Genomic DNA, 5,726 nt, shown 5'->3' on the forward strand with positions numbered 1-5,726 from the left:
TGAAAAGTGAGTCAGCTCAGTCTGTGTCTAACCTCTGTGTCACTGGAGAGGGGGGGGTTCATTTCTATTCTGCTTTTGATGAGGCTGGTTTGTTTGACTGTGTGTGTCTGTGTGTGTGTGTGTGTGTGTGTGTGTGTGTGTGTGTGTGTGTGTGTGTGTGTGTGTGTGTGTGTGTGTGGGTGTGTGTGTGTGCGTGTGTGTGTGTGCGTGTGTGTGTGTGGTTGTCTTTGTAAGTTGCATTAGAACGTTTGTCGGCAGGTGTTTTAATTTAATTGGAACGGGGATTTGATGTGTTGGTGTCTTTCTGTTTTCCTGATGTCGCACATCTTTTATATTTCTCGGTGTATGATTGTGTCTGTTGCAATGTGTGTGTGTATGTGTGTCTGTGTGTGTGTCTGTGTGTGTGGGTTAACAATTCAATAATTCAGGCTGTGAGTTTGTTGATGTCACGGTCACACGGAGTCAACAAGACGCAGCATCTCACTGAAACTCTTCTCTGCTGCCACAACCGAACCAGTCAAAGTATCACATCTCCAGGGTCTTTTACTTTGAAAGTCCACATCAGACAGTGAACTGTTTTCTCAATGACTTGAATTCAAGTTTTTCTTCATCATAAAGTTTATTCTCACAGATTATTCAGAAATTACTTATTTTTCAAGTGCTAATCAGCAGGTGAAAATGAAGTGTTTGATAGTAGAGACTCTCTCTCTCTCTCTCTCATCTCTCTCCTCTCTCTCTCTCTCTCTCTCTCTCTCTCTCTCTCTCTCTCTCTCTCTCACTCTCATCTCTCTCTCTCTCTCTCTCTCTCTCTCTCTCTCTCTCACTCTCTCTCTCTCTCTCTCTCTCTCTATCTCTCTCCTTTTGTCCGTCACTCTCTCCTGCTCTACTTTCCATCTCTCTCTTATTCTATCACTCCAAACCTTCTCTTTATCCACCTTTCTCTGTTATTACATAGAAACAAGGTGAAAATAAGAACTATTCAAAACACTTTTTCATAGATAATAAATTATCGAAAGGCTCGAACTCAGTGTCACTCCAGAGGAAGTGAATTGTTCCTCGTTTGGAACGGTTTTCAGCTTCGGACGAAAAAAAAAGCCATTTTTGATCTAGTGAGTATATTTTTGATAGAAAGTAAATTACACTGTGAGTTCATGATGATCATCAGTTTATCCTCACTCTCTTTTCCTCACATCCCTTTTTATGTCTTCACTTTTTACCTGTCAAACCTGCTTTAATTCTCTTTCTTTTACTCTGAAGTGTGAGAATTGACCTGAATTACTCCTCACACCTATAGAGGTATATGTTTACATGTAGCGATAGCTAGATGGATAAATGGATAGATAGATAAATGGATAGATAGATAAATGGATATATGGATAGATAGATAAATGGATAGATAGATAAATGGATAGATAGATAAATGGATAGATGGATAAATGGATAGATAAGATAAATGATAGCTAGATAAATGGATAGATGGATAAATGGATAGATAGATAAATGGATAGATAGATAAATGTATAGATAGATAAAATGGATAGATAGCTAAATGGACGATAGGACGAGAACAGGATGACCGGAGACGAGGTTGAGGTGAAGGGAGCAGAGCGGTGGATAAGAAATGACAGACAAGACAAGTAGAACAGTGGTTGTGGTCACTCTGTGTGTGTGTGTGTGTGTGTGTGTGTGTGTGTGTGTGTGTGTGTGTGTGTGTGTGTGTGTGCGTGTGCGTGTGTGTGCGTCTTGGTAAAGCGTAGGAGAGAGAAACATGTGTTTCTGGGTGAGTGCTGCTGTGTGAAGCTGTCACAGCGATCCACAGGGTGCTTTGTGTGTGTGTGTGTCTGAATGTGTGATAGGATTGGAGCAGGCAGGTATGACAGATGTTCAGAAGCCTGCTGGCTACCGGCAGTGTTAATGTGTGTGTGTGTGTGGATGTGTGTGTTTGTGTGTGTGTTGGCCTCCACACCTGCGTTCACCTCTCTGTTCATGTTAGCGTCGACATCAGGTTCTATCGTCACGATGAAGCAGCTGCTTGTAGCAGGAAATTGTAGATCTGCGACATCTTGTATCATTAGAGTATTTAAGTGGTTGTCTTCCATGTTGTTTGGTGTCACTGGCTATTTATCAAAACTACATTAAATGAACAAATAGCCGAAACAAGGCTAATTCATACGGTGCTTCATCATACACATATATTATAAAACAGTTTAATGTTTTAGATTTTTTTGGGACATTAGGCCTTGATAGATACAGAGCATGAGTGGAAGGGGGAGAGAGAGAGAGAGAGAGAGCGGGTGAACTGAAGTGAACATGAAGCCAGAAATATGATAACAATATTAATAAATAAATACGTTTATCAGAGCATCAACTGGTGCAAGAACATTCTTCATAATCTGTGAGCCTCCTGACGGCGGATTAAACCATCGAGGCTGGTTTATTAATTACAAAGATCCCTGATAAGTTTTGTTCAGACTTTATCTCTGCAGCTGTTTCATCCAGAACTACACAGACACTGTTTCAGAGGCTCACAATCTTTAAGCAAGATATTAAAATCCCAAACAGCTTCAGTGTCACTGCGGGAAACTGTCAAGTGAAATATCTCGGCTTAAAAGAGGACGTCACAATGGGGATTACTGTTAACTGGTGTACACCGATTAACTCTCCTCCCTGTGGAAGCTCTGACGGACAGGCATTTCTCACAGTGAAATAAAAAAGTTTGAAAGGAACGAGAGAGAACTCAGAGAAACAGAGAAAAAGAAAATGGTTTAACACAGAATAATGAAAACTGTCACCTCCTCTGCAGCCGCTCGCCTCCTGTTGATCAGGAAAGTGGCCCCAGATGCTTTTAGTCTGAATCAGGCTCATACACAAGTTCAAGTGATGAATTACAAACAAAACCTGTCAGATTGATTGTGACCGAAGTTTCACACATCCGCCGTGACTCCACCATTATGTGGAAATTACACCAAACCCCCTTTAATTTCCCACAGTCGGCTCCACGCTCCGGTGTTGGACCCGCTGCTGGTCGGCCCGGACGCCGCTGGTCGGCCCGGACGCCGCTGCCAGGCGGTCGTCGCTCAAAATAGGATTCAGGCCATTTCACCCGAAGCTGCAGCGGCGGTGGCTCCGAGGAATTTGGAAAGCGATTTGATCCGTGTGCCTCCTCTAGCGTGGCACATTTGTGAGAGCGGAGTGGAGACGAGATCGAGGAGCTAAAATGAACTCTCCATTTGGCTGGAGGTGCCGGGAGGACGCGGCCTTGATAGTGATTGATTTCATCGTGCGCACCTCCTCCCTCCTCCCTCCTCCCTCGTTTCTTTTGGAATGATTCCTCGCCCTGTTTTCATGGGGGTCATTATTCCTCTCTCCTTGTTTCTCACTCCAGCTGTTCCCTCACCTGTCCGTCATGTCTGTCCGACAGTTCTGTGATATCAACACGCTTCTTTCTCCTCGCTTCACCCGCCCTGATCTCCCTCTCTTAAGTTGCTGCACAGATTCTGTCGACACACACAAACGCACACTCCCTTGACATTTCGCCTCCCTGCTCCTCCTTCATCTCTGTGTCTCTTTCCCCCTTTTCCTCTCCTTCATCTTTCTCTCCTCCTCCCTCACCCCTCTGTGTTCTCTCCTTCCTTGAAAATATCGCCTTAAACTCAATATTCACCGAACGTAAAAAACGGGAATCTACGCAGCCTCTATAAATATCAGCTTTTAAGTTTAGTGTTACCTCTCCCAAGTGCAACTGCATCCTCGTCTAACCTCCTCCTGTCACCTCCTCTCTCTCCTCCTTATGAATTCACGTTCCTACACGAGGGATGATAATGTAAGTGTTGGCTAATATGTGCCCCTATAAAGATGGACTTTTAATTCACCTGCTGTACATAAATCCTCTTTAAGCATCTTCTCTGTTCCTCTAGCATTTCATTTTACTCCCCTCTTCTTTATACGAGACAGATGCTAATGTGAATGTTGGCTAATATGCAGCTCTCCGTAAAGACTTAATTCACCTGAGGGTTATATACTACACCCCCGCTCCTCCTCTCCCCATCGCACACATTTCTTATGAAGTAGGTCTTTATGTGAAGGATGGTAATGTGACTATTGGCTAATGCGCTGCTCCATAAAGATGGACTTTTTATTCACTTGCTGGGGATCTCCTGATGTGGCGGACATTCTGCCGAGCCAAGCAGCTCAGGTGAATTTCAGAGAGTCAGTAGATCCTCTCTGCAGGAAACAGTTGAGAATGAAACCACTCAGCGCTCTAGAGGTAGTATACGGTATTACATCATTCTCTGGATTGTATTGATAAACAAACAGAAACGTGTCTTAAGCTCAACCCCTTACTCCGAGAAATACGATTTCTGTGCAGCTACACTGCAACATAACGTAATGTTTTCTGTTTAGTTTTATAACTCACCTCCTGATGCGACTTGGACACTGATGGACTTGAGGTCACAAGCTGTTTTGGGTGTTTGATCGTCACTTGCCTGGACGTCCCAGCCAGAGGGGATCAGCCCCTGGCGTCCACGCTGTCCTTGCTGCTTCCCTCCACAGCCTCGTGGACGTTTCTGTCCTGCTCTACAGTCCTTTCACTCACAGGGGGTTTCACAGTAGTGAGGGACCAGCACAGACCCTAAAGGCTCCAGTGCTCCTCCACCACATATTTTGCTCACTTGTGCTAGTTGGCTTCGAGTGTCCGAGCAGGAAACCACTTGTTTGGTAGATTTTGATGAAAGCACCTGGACATCGTGAAGTGGTCACAATGTTTTTCCAGCACTTGTGGGCTGCTCTGTCTTCTCCTCACCTCTTATGAAGATTACAGATTTCCTTTTGGAGGGCGCGGGCTCCATCTGTCTTGAATTGCTGTGCTGATTGAATCTGTCATTGACCTTCGGAGCTGTTCCTGCCACCTGGTTTCACCCTTTCCCCCCCCCAAAAAGCCTTCAACTTTTTCCTCTCCTGTCTTTTCCTCTTTTGGGCCCATTCATCCATTCTGGCTGCTCTCTGACAAAAAGAAGTATGAGCTGGACATCTTGAGCCAGAACAGCTATTTTTCATCTTTCACTCTGATGCTTTGTGGAGTAAAGGAGCCTTTTTCCCCCCCACCATGCTAAGAGCAATTGCTCCGATCACACGGTGGTGCAAAGTGGCTGGTTGTGCTGGTGAAAGCTCTGAGTTTAGTGTTCGGTTTAAGAGTCGTCCTCATTTCTTCGCAGCGTGGACACGAACCCACTTCCTCATTGTCCAAGTACCGGGAGAAGGAGGCAATTTGGGAAATAATTCGCTTCCTGCCACTTCCTCTTTGTAAGAATTCTATCAGTTAGTTGGTTAGTGGCAGGGATAAGCTGTTACCTCACATCTTCTTGTTTTTTTTTTCTGTTGATAATAAGAAATGTTATATTATTCCTATTTTTTCGTAGCTGTAGATTGAAACTCAACATAATCCTTCCATTTGACTTTGTGTCCAGCTTTTTCTCCGCAGCCGTACTTTCCCCTCACGTTAACGCTTTCCTCCTCTGGAAACATTAAAGTAGGAGAACGGAAATCCATCTTCACAGGAGGGCACGTTATTTCAACCCTCGTGAAATCGCACTTTTAAGAAGAGACGACTTGAGTGGAGGATCAGACAAAACTTCTTATTTCTTCATGAGAAAATGTCTTGCTCTCTTCTGTTTTACGCGTTTCTGTTCCCCGAATATCTTGTGATTCTCTTGACCAAATCTCTC

Source organism: Hippoglossus hippoglossus, chromosome 5 (assembly GCF_009819705.1).
Source record: "Hippoglossus hippoglossus isolate fHipHip1 chromosome 5, fHipHip1.pri, whole genome shotgun sequence".
In the NCBI taxonomy this organism is placed as follows: Eukaryota; Metazoa; Chordata; class Actinopteri; order Pleuronectiformes; family Pleuronectidae; genus Hippoglossus; species Hippoglossus hippoglossus.